Source organism: Poecilia latipinna, unplaced genomic scaffold (assembly GCF_001443285.1).
Source record: "Poecilia latipinna isolate Pla-1442-1.1 unplaced genomic scaffold, P_latipinna-1.0 Scaffold1172, whole genome shotgun sequence".
NCBI classification, from domain to species: Eukaryota; Metazoa; Chordata; class Actinopteri; order Cyprinodontiformes; family Poeciliidae; genus Poecilia; species Poecilia latipinna.
This window is the reverse complement of record NW_015113788.1, coordinates 108,414-124,345: the sequence shown is the minus strand read 5'-3', so window position 1 is coordinate 124,345 and position 15,932 is coordinate 108,414.

Sequence of the window (15,932 nt, the reverse complement as noted above, 5' to 3'; positions counted from 1 at the left end):
AGCCCGGTCTCCCTCTCAGCAGTTGTGGCTGAATGTGGGTTGCTTGGAAACAACCCAGAATTTGACACTTAATTGGGCCGCGCGTTCTCTCCTGTCCGACAGGCGGGATGACTCCCGGCGACTTTGTTGTGCAAAACCCGGGATAAGTAGACAAAGTGCATGTACGATCACATCTGGCTCTCCGGAGGGAGACGCTGGGCGCCGACCGACGAAAGTCAAAGGGAGCTTTGTGGGCTTGTACTTGTGGTTAGTTATACTGGCTCATGCAGTTGTTTGTGTGGTGAGTGAGCGACCGTTTGATTTTGTTAGGAAAATGTGTGTTAAGACTAGATTGGGATGTGTTTCATTAAAGAGGCAGAATTATGTTTTCCAGCTGCATTTTCGCCATTTTATAGCGCAATCATGTAACTACATTACCTTCAGTTGTAGTAAAATGCTGCATGTATCAAATATGACTTAAAATAAATTTGACTTCGTAATTGGGGCTTTGTCTCTTTAAGAAACTCAAGAAGTCATCGCAACATTGCTTCTCTATTAACCCTTTAGCAACTTTTTTTTTTTTATCAGCGGACTAACAAATAACTCATATAATGAGATGCGCAGTTCCACCATGTGTTTGCCAATTGCTGCTGGCTAGTCTGAAGGAGCTCACAGGAGAGGGCTGCTCTTTAAGAGTGACTCTCAGAAACTGCAGCTCTGAGGTGGGGAGGAGCTTCATCCTCGAAGGCGGGGCTCGGCCCTACCAAGCATTTCACACACCTCAGCGGTTGAACGGGAGATTCGAGGAGCAAAGCGACACTCTTGGTATGTTTCTGATGAGTATTTTCCTTCATCAAAGGCACATTTTCATTTCCTCTCTCATCTACTTCTCATCTATTTCCTTTCCTTCCACTGTGAGCCGAGGAGCCCCGACGCCTTTGACTGCGCCGGCTCCTGCAGCTCAGGCAGCTGCCGCTGTTCTCCCCGTATGGATCGCCTTTAATAATTCATGTTGGGAGAGAGGCAGAGGGGAGGAGGCTGGACCTGAGGTTTGGTAGATGGATATGGGGCCGGGAGCTAGAAGGGATCGAGAGAAACGTGTGACTGCTGCAGAAAGTACAAACACAAACAAAGAAGACCAAACACAAACTGGGAGAAGATGGAAGCAAGATGGAGGGAGAGGGGGAATGTCGAAGGGAGAGCAGCAGCTCCCCCAAAAGCAAGCCATTTGGAGACACATTTACTCAAAAACAACACATACAGCTGGTGTAAAAAGCCAGGTGATTGTGTTTATACGACCCAGATGCAATGTTTCTGTCCCATCTGTCTCCACAACCTAATGCTCTAATTCTCATCCGCACCCACCTCAAAGTGACAGCTTGTGAGATAATCTGCTCTCACGTCTTTCTGCATGAGGGTGATCTGTCATTTGCTGTGGCTTAAGTCTGAGGATCGCGGCGGCGCTGTGTAAGGAAGCGATTGTTGTCGCTATAAAGAGGAAAACAAAAGGCGCCCAAGCCCGACGCCAATCATTCTAGGCATGCTTTTCTGTAAACAGTGTAATAAGTTTCAAAAGAAGTACGACACAATTCTGACAAATGTGTGTGTGTGTGTTTGTGTGTGTGTGTGTGTGTGTGTGTGTGTTTCAAACCCAGAGCTACATAAAAGTGCTTGTTTCATTATTTGAAAGTGTTCAAAAGTGTTGTGATGATGCATAAAGGGTGCTGGACAGGATGCGCAGTCGGCTGCGGACAGATTGGCCCGCTGGTGGACTAAAAATGCGTGTGATGTGGTTTACAATTGTCAAAAATATATCAATACCCAGCTGAAAAATCATGACTGAGACTCAGGTTTAAAACTTTGGTATCGTGGCAGGTATGTACCTAAATGCTATGTTTATAGTTTTACATTGGCTTTTTTGGACTAGAGAAGAAAACAAAGGGAACCTTATTATTCTTTACAGAGCAACACTTTGAACTAGAAAAGACTTGATCTGATTACCAAGAATCTTCTCTAAAGGATGAAACAAGTAACAATCTTAAATGGGGTTGTATTAAGGGAAAATTTCCTTTTTAAATGTTTTTGTACTTCTTTAAGGTCTTTACTGCTTCTAGAAACATCCAAAGTGCTTTAAAAAAAAAAAGCAGCTGTTCATGTCAATGAGTTTATGTTTCATTGGCGTCTGGAAAACAAGCCATTTGAAAACCTTTCCAACTGAACCTCACCCAGCAACTCAAGCAAAGCTGGTCAGCTGGTTTTACCGATGCATTAGCTGTACAATGGCTGCTGGAGAAAAAAACAACAAAAAAGTGTTTTGTAGTTGACTTAATGTCCAGCAATCACTATTGTATCCTTGGCAATGGTGCTGTTTGACGTGTTTTTAGAAAGTGTTCACAGGAAAATTATATCAAAATAGTTGTAATCATGTGACAGAAAAGCAACAGAACGTGTACATTTTAACAAAATGCCCACATCTTATTGATTCACTTATTTTGAAATGTCTACAATCTGTCAAATGTGACATCATCAGTGCGTAGCAGTCATTGGTTGATAATCAAGTATCACTGTGCAACTATTTTGTTTAAAAGTCTTGTTTCTTTGACAAAAAACGGTGAAAAATGAAAGGTTATGATCTGCTTCAAGCTATTGATTTTCCGGCTTTACGGGCGCATGAAGTTCTAATTTCCTGAGTTAAAAAAAAGAGAGAGAGAGAGACTTCACAATCGAAAACACATGGTGGCGAGGAATACTGTGCTTCTAATATTTCATCTGGCATCGTTAACCGTGACTCAAAGAACTGATGCATCGCTGCTAATTGTAGCAAACGTGATTCCTGGCTGATGAGTTTCACTGAGAGCTCGACTCCCTCCTGAAGGATCCGTTACTCATGTAATGAAACGAGACTGGAGATGTGGGTTGTGAATGTGTGCATAAATTCTCAAATGCAGAGAGAAAAAAAAAAGAAACAGTCCGAGAGAGTGAAGAGGAAGAGAGAGGGGACTCGTTTATAATCTCCTCAGGCTTTCAGTAAAAAAAAAATGGCAGAATGGATCTGAATACCTGCCTGTGTCTCAAATCGATTTGGACAGAATGAGAAGGATACCTCACTCTGTGAGTGTTTTCATGATCTATTAATAAGCAAAGACAGAGAATGAGGCGACAGGATGTGTTTTAGTAACGTGACACCGATGTATTACAAAAATCTCAAACTTGTTGTAATCTGGATTGGTGTCATCCCGAAAGCGGACTTTTCAGGCTGCGACTCTGCCGTCACTCGGTTGTCTCCCTGAATTTTCCGGCTGCCGTCTCACATTATCACAAGCCACTCGTTTTTCTCACTCTCCCGCTCGTCGCTTCACACTCGTTTATCTTCACATGACAGTTTTGTTCTCTCATCATTCTCCAACTTTATTGGGAATTCAACGCGGAGCGCGCAAGTGAGAGAATACATTTGTCCGAGGCAGACTGAAATATTGATGGCCTTGCCAAAACGCAGCGGATAATTTGATTGGGAGTGGGTACATCAGTGTCGAGATCGGATTCGCATGAAAATGCCACAGTAAATATGAAAGAGCTCGTCTTTAGTCGGGAATGACAAAACGCTGATGAGGACGAAAATCTCAGGGGGGAAACGAGGTGGGGAAAAGAAGGGTGGTAGTGTTAGATCAGACTAAGACTGCCTTAAGATCTTACAGAAAACTGATGCTTTTTCCAGGGTATTTCCTGAGGGATGCATTAAGTATAGTCCACTTCCTATTGATAAGTGTTCTGCAATGTTTAGAATAAATATAGCGATCAATCAGCTAATCAGGCTGGCAACCATGGTCGTTTTTTTATAAAGCTTTTGCATCTGTGGTGCAAAATGAACAAAAAACAGTATAAGATTGATCCCAGCAGAGGAATTGTGCACACACCTCCAAATTGCGCATTTGCTGATTGAATGGACCCGAACAAAACTGCATGTTTTTTCAGCTGGCAGTTTGAACGTATTTTCCACGTCAAAGTAAAGTCTTAGCGTCATTTTTAGCAGCTGGGAAACTGAAAGAGCAGGAGCTACAAACCATAGAGGGAGCATCTCTCTTAGAATAAACTAGAGTGGGTTTAAGAGTGAAGCAGAAAACATAAAGGTATGATTCCTAATGACTGCTGATACACTCAAATAAAATACTGATGGTGGTTCCTCCTCCACAGCGCTCTTGCTTACTGGATTGGAAGAGGTCAATTAATGGTTACAGTAAAATGGAGTCAATTTAGAGAAACTGACTTCACTGTCTTCTAAACACTAACATCAACCTTCACATTCTTCCAAAAATATTTCTATGTATTTGAAGGTGTAAATGACTACAAAGGACCACAGAAAAGTAAACACGCTCTACATGTTCTGGCTTTCAAAAGCCAATAACATTGTTTAGACAAGGAGCCGCAAAGATGTTGCCTGACGTTTATCATCTGGACTGTATAAGAAAAGGGTTCTAAAGACGGGGAAATGAGGACGAACTAAACAGGAAAATGCAGCGATTTGTCAGAGTTGAGTTTAATTAAGGACACTAGCGAGAGCTCACAGGAGCCGGGTAAACAAAGAACAAACAGTGTAACAAATGAATTAATAAGGAACGGGGGGCTGCAGGCCAGAAAATCCAATAAGAGTCCTAACATAAATCCAGAGGGAAAAGCAAAGGATGTCGGCTGCAGCACGGCAATGAGCTGCAGAGGAGAAAACTGGCTTCGTTCCCAGACGTACGCGGGTGAAACCGAGACCAGGTGAGGAGAAATTAAGCCAACGAAACACTTTAATGGAGATGATGTCAAAGATGCGTTCGCTCCTCTTGTACACATGCAAACCAAGAAGCTGAAGATGAGAAAAGATGGAGAATTTAGAGCCAAAATTTGGTTCATCGTGTATCTGTGTTAACTCTGATCTAAAGACCAAAAGTATAATGGAGGCGTTTCACTTTCTTTCTGATTCAGTTTCCATAAACAAATAAATAGCTGAGAGAAAATGGTAAGAAATGTTAAAAACAAGCTATTCTGGGAGAATTTTAGCCTAGCGTCACTTTAGCCGCACTCAAAATCTTCTAATTCGGATTCCTGGTGCCTTCAGGTAGTTATCGCCTCCTGTTGGCAAAGTTTAGGTACTGCAGAGTTTTTGACTGGAATGCCACTTATTCATAAACAGAGAGGAAAAAATATATAACTGCTTCAAAAATACCGAAGAAAAAAAAAACTGACCACTTCCAGAGGTTTTCTTGGACACTTGGGCCTGCGTTTCTTCAGCAGGTTAAACACAATCTGACAAAAAAAAAGAAACCATTGAACTCTTATGACTCACTTTAAGCAGCAGAGTTAGAATGTTTTTTTTTTTCAAAGACAGCTTTCAGCTTATCTATGATAACTCCAGGATAGCACTTTTAGGTACTTAAAATATTCCAAAAATAAAATTCAGACACAAAGAAACAGAACAAAAGTTAAATTACATAAGAAAATAGCATGGATCTAAGCAGCAGGAGTTCATTTGATACTTGTTTTTTTATTATTATTATTATATTTCCTGGAGCTAGACGTTTGTTGAATTATTCCAGTGAATAAACAAAAAAAAAAAAATGTGACAGCTTCTACATCTCTCTCTTTCAAATGTCACTCTGAACAACCAGGCAGAATATTCTTTTGTAAAAAAAAAAATATCAGAGGGTAAAAGCTTTAACATTAAAAAGAATAATATAAAACAGTTGCACAGGATTGCCATTAGCAATGATCATACATTTCTCAGTGAAACAAATGGATAAGAATCCCTCAGAACATCAGAGATCATTTTAAGCATCAGCCTTCAGCGGATTGAAGCAGAAGCGTTTAAACATTGTTGGCAAGTGAACACAATTTATCGCACGCCACCTCGAACGGCGTTATGTATTTTTGCAACGTTGCCTCGCGGGGCAAACGGATCCGGCAACTCCTGTTCTTTTTGTTGCTCACATGAAGCCCGGAGCTTGAATCCGAAGGAGAGCTAAATAACAGAGCCGTTAGAGATAAGTGAGGGATGGTGGGAGGATGAAAGATGCAAAGTGGGTGACGAAGAACGGAGGAAGAGCCTGTTCCTGTCCAGATGGAGCCTCCATGGGAGTTTGGACCATTTGCAGAAAATGTGTGTGTGTGTGTGTGTGTGTGTTTGTGTTTGTGTCTGTGTGTGAGGAGGTTTATTGTGTGGAGAGAGAAAGAAACGTAATGATTCTGGATTTGGACCAAGTGGAGGCTGAGCAGTTTGGATCACAAAGTACTTTTTAAAACATTTCTGACATGCTGGAAAATAACTAAAATGTCAAAGTTTTAAAAGCCTTCACCAGAAAATGTTACGTTGGTGCAGAGAGTCAATATTCGGAGTATTGACCAGTCATCATTTTGCAATTATTGATATGCTAAATTTCAACTTATGGGCTAAATCCTGACTGGCGGTGGTGAACCACTGCAGGGAATTTCCGCTTTTAAGAAACTGACTTCAGGTTGTCAGTGAAGTTAAGATTTGAAGATTTTCCTGGCAACAGAAGTAAATTGTTACAGTTACTGTTAATATCTGAAAAATTAGGTTTCATTGCTGAGGTATCAACTGAAGATGTTTTTTTTTTGTGTGGAAATTGTTGTCCAATTAACACGCAGTAACACCCAACCTGCTGGCTCTCATAAGCTGGCTCTGCACAGGAGGTAAGATGAAATATGTTAAAAACATTTTATATATAAAAAAAACTTACATATCCCAGCTTTACAAACCACAAACACTAGAAGACAATAGTTTCAACTACATTTGACCTCCTTCTTTTGTAGTTACCACAGCTATAGGATCTAATAGGATCTAGTCCAAAACAATAAGTAAAAACCATAGATGGACTATGATGTGTCGTCTGGATCCACTGTGTGCGATGAGTCATTCTTGAACATGTTCTTCCTGTCTCTTTTTTTCTTTCTTTCTTGAAATATTTCAAGCCACATGTGTCATACACATTCCACCTACTAATGTCTTTTTTCATTTTTCTCTTCAGTTTTTAGAGATAAATTATTTACATGGACTTTGGGCCTCGGCTGGCGGACCGCTCTGTTTGATTTCATTTTTATCGCTCTGTCAGGATTCCTCAGGGCTGCAAATGAGTGGTTGTGCACTTGATGTCTAATCCCAGCAGAGGCAGCTGTTTTTTTTTATTTTTTTAGTCACTTGTTAAATCTGCAGATTGATTTGTAGAGAAGGGAAAAAAAGAAGCTGGATACCTAAGCTTCGAAAACCCGAAGGCTTTTGTCCCCTCGGCTGCTAGAGCTGGCTCGCCTTTTAAATTACTCCAAGGGAAGCTGAGGCACTCTTCATCGAAGATGAGCGCTGACCACGCAGCGACACTACAGGACAGACCAGTGGGCATGTTTGATGTTTGCATGAAATGAGTTGCAGTGGTGTCAGCAAGCACACACAAAAAAAACAAACGATTTGCTGGATTAGATTGGACCGCAATCTCTCCACTGCAACGCAGGATTAGACAGCAACTGGTAATCTGCAGGGGAAGTGGATAACACGGGTTGAACACTGAAGATGGTGGTTAGTCTTGCCGGTCAGGAAGGTTTAACAGAAGCTGGGGAAGGGGGAGGTCAAAGGTTAAGACATCGCTGCAGTGCTGCAATGCGCCGTTAATTTTATGTAATAGTGAAAAAAGGTGAAACACTCCCACGTTTGGTGCTCTCTTTTGTGGAGTTAAACCAAAAATAGTGAACTGTTCAGAGATGGAAATTGCTTGAGTGATCATTTGTTTCCTCCCACATTTCTCATGAATTTGGCAGAAGGACACACAGATGTTATAACTCGAAAGAAAGCAGTTAGTTGTAGCTGTGGAAGGCAATTTAAAAAAAAGAATAAGAATTAAAAAAAAATATATAGGCAGATTGGATAACAAAATATTAAACTAGAGCTGTTTTTGATGTGGGTCGGCTCACCACCCGGGGCGTCATTGTGTCAGGGGATGATAGATAAACATGAACACTCAAAAAGAAAAAAAAAATAAATAAATAAAAATAAATGCTCTGTGTTATGAGCAGTTTAAGCAATGTAAGAAAATACATAAAAACATTTTTTTACATTTGAAAAACAGATTTAAACTGAATGAAATTGAAACATAATAATTATAGCGACAACAAAATTGATACATACAAAAATGTAAAAATTATCTCAGCTCTAGTTACTGATTTAGTGGCAAACATTATAAAGAAGCAGTATTATGTAAAAATTGACTTTTCTGAGCTTCACTTCGCGTCGTAAGTTTAGGATGCTAAAGAATTAAAAAGAATTAAAGTATTGTGATTCAAACATAATGTCGCCTTTTTTTTCTTAGAAAGCAGCAAAAATCTTTATTTACAGCAGCATTGACACTGCTCTCAATATGAATAAATGATAACCAACGACACCTTTGAAGACTGTCAAATTTACAGAAACTTAATCTAATTTGAGTGTTTATACATCAGGTGGAACATCACATTATCTCAATCTAGCTCTGGCAATAATCATAAATACGAATTTTTTTATTTTTTATTTTTTTATTTTTTGTGGAAATGGAGAGAAAAACACAGAGCTTTGTCACGTCTCACTTACTAAAATAGCTGCCCACACTGTCACCAGAAAGTCACTGGAGTTTTCCCCGACTCCTAACAGCGCAGCGCATTATATGCTAATTGGTCCAACTAAAAGGTGAGAGATTTGTCACATTTCTTAGTCGCTTGACAGTATTTGCTCACAGCTACCCGGCGAATCGGGGAGGGGGGAACGAAAAAAAAGTGACAGATTCGTGACGCAGCTTTGAGAAGCGAGAGCCTCGCACTCTGCGTGGCTCTTTTTGTGCCAGGAAACATGTTNACTTAAAATATTCCAAAAATAAAATTCAGACACAAAGAAACAGAACAAAAGTTAAATTACATAAGAAAATAGCATGGATCTAAGCAGCAGGAGTTCATTTGATACTTGTTTTTTTATTATTATTATTATATTTCCTGGAGCTAGACGTTTGTTGAATTATTCCAGTGAATAAACAAAAAAAAAAAAATGTGACAGCTTCTACATCTCTCTCTTTCAAATGTCACTCTGAACAACCAGGCAGAATATTCTTTTGTAAAAAAAAAAATATCAGAGGGTAAAAGCTTTAACATTAAAAAGAATAATATAAAACAGTTGCACAGGATTGCCATTAGCAATGATCATACATTTCTCAGTGAAACAAATGGATAAGAATCCCTCAGAACATCAGAGATCATTTTAAGCATCAGCCTTCAGCGGATTGAAGCAGAAGCGTTTAAACATTGTTGGCAAGTGAACACAATTTATCGCACGCCACCTCGAACGGCGTTATGTATTTTTGCAACGTTGCCTCGCGGGGCAAACGGATCCGGCAACTCCTGTTCTTTTTGTTGCTCACATGAAGCCCGGAGCTTGAATCCGAAGGAGAGCTAAATAACAGAGCCGTTAGAGATAAGTGAGGGATGGTGGGAGGATGAAAGATGCAAAGTGGGTGACGAAGAACGGAGGAAGAGCCTGTTCCTGTCCAGATGGAGCCTCCATGGGAGTTTGGACCATTTGCAGAAAATGTGTGTGTGTGTGTGTGTGTGTGTTTGTGTTTGTGTCTGTGTGTGAGGAGGTTTATTGTGTGGAGAGAGAAAGAAACGTAATGATTCTGGATTTGGACCAAGTGGAGGCTGAGCAGTTTGGATCACAAAGTACTTTTTAAAACATTTCTGACATGCTGGAAAATAACTAAAATGTCAAAGTTTTAAAAGCCTTCACCAGAAAATGTTACGTTGGTGCAGAGAGTCAATATTCGGAGTATTGACCAGTCATCATTTTGCAATTATTGATATGCTAAATTTCAACTTATGGGCTAAATCCTGACTGGCGGTGGTGAACCACTGCAGGGAATTTCCGCTTTTAAGAAACTGACTTCAGGTTGTCAGTGAAGTTAAGATTTGAAGATTTTCCTGGCAACAGAAGTAAATTGTTACAGTTACTGTTAATATCTGAAAAATTAGGTTTCATTGCTGAGGTATCAACTGAAGATGTTTTTTTTTTGTGTGGAAATTGTTGTCCAATTAACACGCAGTAACACCCAACCTGCTGGCTCTCATAAGCTGGCTCTGCACAGGAGGTAAGATGAAATATGTTAAAAACATTTTATATATAAAAAAAACTTACATATCCCAGCTTTACAAACCACAAACACTAGAAGACAATAGTTTCAACTACATTTGACCTCCTTCTTTTGTAGTTACCACAGCTATAGGATCTAATAGGATCTAGTCCAAAACAATAAGTAAAAACCATAGATGGACTATGATGTGTCGTCTGGATCCACTGTGTGCGATGAGTCATTCTTGAACATGTTCTTCCTGTCTCTTTTTTTCTTTCTTTCTTGAAATATTTCAAGCCACATGTGTCATACACATTCCACCTACTAATGTCTTTTTTCATTTTTCTCTTCAGTTTTTAGAGATAAATTATTTACATGGACTTTGGGCCTCGGCTGGCGGACCGCTCTGTTTGATTTCATTTTTATCGCTCTGTCAGGATTCCTCAGGGCTGCAAATGAGTGGTTGTGCACTTGATGTCTAATCCCAGCAGAGGCAGCTGTTTTTTTTTATTTTTTTAGTCACTTGTTAAATCTGCAGATTGATTTGTAGAGAAGGGAAAAAAAGAAGCTGGATACCTAAGCTTCGAAAACCCGAAGGCTTTTGTCCCCTCGGCTGCTAGAGCTGGCTCGCCTTTTAAATTACTCCAAGGGAAGCTGAGGCACTCTTCATCGAAGATGAGCGCTGACCACGCAGCGACACTACAGGACAGACCAGTGGGCATGTTTGATGTTTGCATGAAATGAGTTGCAGTGGTGTCAGCAAGCACACACAAAAAAAACAAACGATTTGCTGGATTAGATTGGACCGCAATCTCTCCACTGCAACGCAGGATTAGACAGCAACTGGTAATCTGCAGGGGAAGTGGATAACACGGGTTGAACACTGAAGATGGTGGTTAGTCTTGCCGGTCAGGAAGGTTTAACAGAAGCTGGGGAAGGGGGAGGTCAAAGGTTAAGACATCGCTGCAGTGCTGCAATGCGCCGTTAATTTTATGTAATAGTGAAAAAAGGTGAAACACTCCCACGTTTGGTGCTCTCTTTTGTGGAGTTAAACCAAAAATAGTGAACTGTTCAGAGATGGAAATTGCTTGAGTGATCATTTGTTTCCTCCCACATTTCTCATGAATTTGGCAGAAGGACACACAGATGTTATAACTCGAAAGAAAGCAGTTAGTTGTAGCTGTGGAAGGCAATTTAAAAAAAAGAATAAGAATTAAAAAAAAATATATAGGCAGATTGGATAACAAAATATTAAACTAGAGCTGTTTTTGATGTGGGTCGGCTCACCACCCGGGGCGTCATTGTGTCAGGGGATGATAGATAAACATGAACACTCAAAAAGAAAAAAAAAATAAATAAATAAAAATAAATGCTCTGTGTTATGAGCAGTTTAAGCAATGTAAGAAAATACATAAAAACATTTTTTTACATTTGAAAAACAGATTTAAACTGAATGAAATTGAAACATAATAATTATAGCGACAACAAAATTGATACATACAAAAATGTAAAAATTATCTCAGCTCTAGTTACTGATTTAGTGGCAAACATTATAAAGAAGCAGTATTATGTAAAAATTGACTTTTCTGAGCTTCACTTCGCGTCGTAAGTTTAGGATGCTAAAGAATTAAAAAGAATTAAAGTATTGTGATTCAAACATAATGTCGCCTTTTTTTTCTTAGAAAGCAGCAAAAATCTTTATTTACAGCAGCATTGACACTGCTCTCAATATGAATAAATGATAACCAACGACACCTTTGAAGACTGTCAAATTTACAGAAACTTAATCTAATTTGAGTGTTTATACATCAGGTGGAACATCACATTATCTCAATCTAGCTCTGGCAATAATCATAAATACGAATTTTTTTATTTTTTATTTTTTTATTTTTTGTGGAAATGGAGAGAAAAACACAGAGCTTTGTCACGTCTCACTTACTAAAATAGCTGCCCACACTGTCACCAGAAAGTCACTGGAGTTTTCCCCGACTCCTAACAGCGCAGCGCATTATATGCTAATTGGTCCAACTAAAAGGTGAGAGATTTGTCACATTTCTTAGTCGCTTGACAGTATTTGCTCACAGCTACCCGGCGAATCGGGGAGGGGGGAACGAAAAAAAAGTGACAGATTCGTGACGCAGCTTTGAGAAGCGAGAGCCTCGCACTCTGCGTGGCTCTTTTTGTGCCAGGAAACATGTTGAATGCATCTTAGCAGAAGAAACCAAGGAAACATAAATAAATAAATAAATAAATAAATAAATAAATAAATAAATAAATAAAGTAAAAATGCAAGGAACGACGAAGGAAGCCTGAGATATTTGAATTAACTATCACACAAGCATATATTCAAGGAGGAATATTGCAAGGTTGACAATATCTTCTAACAAATGAGGCATGCTGTTGCTTTCTTTGTTTGCTTCCTGCTTCTTCCAGCAGGTTTGCTTCTTTATAAGCTCTGATGAGTAGAAGACTTCTAAAACAAATAGTGTTTTTTAATTATTATTATTTTATGCAAAAAAAAGTACTTTTAAAAGCAATCGAGAGATTTGCATTGCTTTAGTTTGTTTTTCGGCAACCGAATAGATGGCAGTTTTAAGTAATACAGAATCTGGAGTTTAGAGTTTGCATTTATGAAAATTAAATGGTACTTTAATGGAATTGAGAGCCTAATTTTTCTGAATTAAAATATTACTTTCATGGCATTTTCCCTCAATTCACACAGACCTTGTACATTACCAGCACCTCTTTGCAATTTTACTTAAACTTCAGGCTACAAATTGACCAAGGAAGATTGCAGACTCCGTGTTCTGAAAGGCTTCAGATTACAAGTTATTTTATGCCATTGTCTGAATTTTATACATTTCAAGTAACCTGTAAGCTCCAATAAGTTTAACCTTCAAGTTCCAAGAGAGTGAAGCTGGAGCAGCTTGAAAAATAACCTGAAAGCTTTGGAAACTCATGTTTGGATTTTGAACGACATTATGTTCCAAGTCATTTGATAACGTAGCTCAAACCGCAAGAAATAATCTGCAAGTCCAAAGAAAATAACCCTGTAAGAGTTACGGAAGATATACCGAAAGTTCCCAGAAAAGCAACCCCTATATTTTTGGGAAAATCTCAGACTGCAGTCCATCTGGACAATCGCCAGAACAAAAAGTGAAAAAAGAAAGTAACCTGCAAGCTCAAACAGTTCTGGGAGAGGCAGGATGTATTATATATTACAAGGAACAAATGTAGAAGTGATATGTTTTTCCACCGTTAGCAATGATGTTCTCATTTAGAGACGGCTCCCTGTTTCTTTGTACTACATGACTAAACAACTTCCGCTTCAGACGAGCATTTGATTTTCCTTTCGGACTAATAACGAACTTTTGAAGTGAATTGTAAGGAAGAGTTTTCTTTCCTTTTTTTTTTTTTGATGTAGATTAAAATTTTATTGAGTCTGGCAAGTACTGTGTGTGCAGCTGCTGCTGCTCATCTGTTTGCTGCATTGAGTGTATTCCTGAATAAAAGAAGAGCTGTCACAGTCTGAGGCTTCGCTCTCTTTGATTCTCTTTGAGTTCTTTTAGAATCGGATAAATGGTTCTCTTTTTTCTTTACTGCAATAATCTTCAGATGTCATCAGTTGCCCTTTATTTTATTTTATTTTTTATTTTTTTGTTTCCCCTCCCACTCCATTATTCTCACCGTGAAGCTGCCCAAAATGCAGTCTGTGCTTGATCTTTTTTAAAGTATTATTAATTTGACACACTACTAAACCCAGCAAGCTTCATTTCTATAATTTTAAGTTTTAGATGAAACCAAATGACCACATTCCTTTCTCCAAAATATCACAACTTTAATAAAGATTCAATACGACACCATACAGGACGTGGACGTTAACAGTATTTGTGCAATCAACGTAGATCATAGAGCATAATGGCAACAAAAGTATCTCCAACAATAGCTTTCAGTTTCATATATCATAAACACAATGACATTACAATAAAAAGAAGAAAAAAAGCCCTAAAAAGTTCTGGCATGAGCTGAACAGACACCAATATCAAAGACAGTAGACGAACAGAGGCACAACGAGACGGTTTTGACTTGCTCTAGTGTTAGTTCGGTGGCACCGTGCAGAAGCTTCAAGTACTGTGATGCTGTAAAACTTTGATCAAACTGCTTTCATCTCGCAGTGTCACCGGGGACCTTAACGATGCTTAATTAGCTCAAAACATCTTCAGGATATTAAAGACGGCGACGGTACACGGGTACAAACACCCCTGACAGGCACTTTCCACCGTGAGTAATAAAATAAAATCAGCTTTTTTTTTCTTTTTTTTTTTTTTTTGAAACTTTGAAAAGAACAATTTGTTTATACCAGAAGATTCTGGTTTTAATAGGAGTTAGTTTAGCATGAAGGGAAAGAAAAGTTTAGCAGGACATTCTAACTCTGCGGCATTCATGCGTGGATTGTTTTTGTTTTATTTTAATGGTGAAAATATTTCGGATATATTTATCAGAAGCTGCGTTTCCGTTACGGATGTGCGCAAATTTTGTCGGTGTTTCCCTAATCCAAAAAATAAAATAACATTTTCTCAATTGCTAGGTTTTCCTTAATTAAGAAACACGTAAACGAGTTTGTTCACGTGATAAAAAAAGAACATACTACGTCATCATCCTCCTATCACTTCCTGTCTTCTCCACCTTTAACAAAAGGATATTGATCACGACTCGTGTGACGCTGAAAAAGAAAGTGTTTCCATTGGAATTTTTTTTTTTTTGCAAAATACGCTGGATTCAATACTCGAAACACTTTTAATCAAAAAACTTGTTTTTGTCAAAATTTGCAGTTATACAGTCAACGGAAATGCAGCTACTGATGCATGTAGAACATTTAAAAACATTGCAAATTTATGTTTACAGTTTTGAACATTTCATCAACAATCTCATACATATCTGATGTAATGTAACACCACATATTTAATAATGAAAAAAAGAGAAGAGTTTAGGTTAGCAGTTCTCAAAAGTTGGTCAAGTCCATAATAAATGCATCAGATACTAAAAGTCACTCTCAGAAAGACAAACACAGCCACATTGCAGGAATGTAAAATGCAGCGACCTAGTCCGCGACACCTTGCAGTGGCAAGACATTATCAGTACTAGATTACATCATGCAGAAGAGAAAAACAATGCAACATCATTCACATCCGGTCCATCTTCTCCATCATTCTCCTGTTTTCCTCTAGCTTTCATCATCGACTCCAGGCTGCCAACCGCTGCTTTAATATTCCCAACACTTTCTCCAACATTTTTTCACCGGCTCACCTTGACTCCGCGCTCTAAAGCTGTCACAGCCCTTAAATAATACCACTCCAAGCCTGATGCACAAATGGAGGGATTCCAGCTTGCCCCTAATTCAACTTCACGCTTCTCACACGGAGCTCTCAGCTGGCCGAGGACGGCTCAGACTCGGAACTCAGTGGATTCAGTACAAGCTTTCAAGAAGGTAAGCACAGGATGGTGTTTTGAGTGTGCAGACATTAAATGACGCTGCGTCACTATTTTCAGTCATTCAAAAAAAAAAAAATAATATATACATATATCTTGGAAAATAGAACATGAAAACGTGAAGTTAAGATATTAACCTTGGCACTGTGCTTTAAGAGGCTTCGTTTCTGCTAAACCTCGACAGACACCAAACCGAAAACACTTCTGAAACGCTTGTTGGAAAATGGAGTGAGTGCTGAGGCAATGTGCGTCTCTTCTGACGACAGAAATAAGCAAATTCACTGCTCTCTTAGTCTACTCTGCGCCACTGAGTGATTTGTTAAGCTA